We start from the raw sequence: 1,318 nt of genomic DNA on the forward strand, positions 1-1,318 counted from the left end.
AACATGCTAACATGCTAACATGCAGCATCCATATATTTCTGCGTGATGTCATGTCTTCTTCTGCTTCAGGACTGTTGGAGGTCCATCATCAGACCTGAACATTAAGACCTGCAGGTCCAACATAGTCTCTTCATAGAATAAACCTGAATCAGGACCCACGAGTTCCAGGTCCACATTGATCCGGATCCTTAACGTCCTCAGGCACACTACAGAGTAAAGTTAGCACGTTAGCAAACATGCTAAAACATTCCGACGGGGTGGCTCGCTGCTCCGGTTCAGTAGCTCCCTGGAAACGCAGGTCCTACTCCGGCTGATAACCGAGACCCCCTGAGCTAAAAGCAGCCGAAGCTCATTGATACAAACTATCAGCTGACAGCTGGTGAAGAAATGTCCAACTAGTCAGCTAACGATTATTTAGCTGACTAGCTAACCTGTCTGGTTAGCTAGTTTTAAAGTAAACTTGTTTATTCATCCTGTTATCAGATTATTTAAAGTGGAGCTAGATAACTGTTTTTTTAAATAATCCAGATTAGCTGTATTAATAATAAAACAGTTTGCAGTTAGATAAATGTAAAAGTGATTATTTACACAGTGTGAACGACTCAAAACAACCTGATTAATTTACTGATTGACTCAGATTAACCTGCTTCCATAAAGTGGACCAGATTGACTAGGACCGGACTGTCCTGCAGTGGGACTAGGACTGGACTGTCCTGCAGTAGGACTAGGACCGGACTGTCCTGCGGTGGGACTAGGACCGGACTGTCCTGCGGTGGGACTAGGACCGGACTGTCCTGCGGTGGGACTAGGACCGGACTGTCCTGCGGTGGGACTAGGACCGGACTATCCTGCGGTGGGACTAGGACCGGACTATCCTGCGGTGGGACTAGGACNATAAGGCCTTAATTAACCTTAAAATGTCTTGAATCAATCTTTCAGAAGTTTTAAAAATATTAACACGTTGTAAATACGATGATTCAGCTCAAATATTAAAATAATTGGTTAAAAATATATTTTTTAATATTCACATGCAGACCTTCCACTTTGACATCACTTCCTGTTATTTCACATGTAAATATCTCAACTGTTCATCTGAGCAACGTGAAATTTGTTTGCTAATATGTTAATGTTGTCTTTCCAAAAATGCATCATTCTTCTTACAAAAACTTGATGTCACAGACACTTTAAGGTTCCATCTACAGCAAATTGGGGTTAGACTCCACTGTGGGTCCTAAAACCCCAAATTTTAAGTCGTTAGAGGATTTCCTGAAATTAAATTAAGTTTAAAACTGACTGCTAAGAATGTTTCTGCTATAGT

Source organism: Austrofundulus limnaeus, unplaced genomic scaffold (assembly GCF_001266775.1).
Source record: "Austrofundulus limnaeus strain Quisiro unplaced genomic scaffold, Austrofundulus_limnaeus-1.0 Scaffold16, whole genome shotgun sequence".
Lineage (NCBI taxonomy): Eukaryota > Metazoa > Chordata > Actinopteri > Cyprinodontiformes > Rivulidae > Austrofundulus > Austrofundulus limnaeus.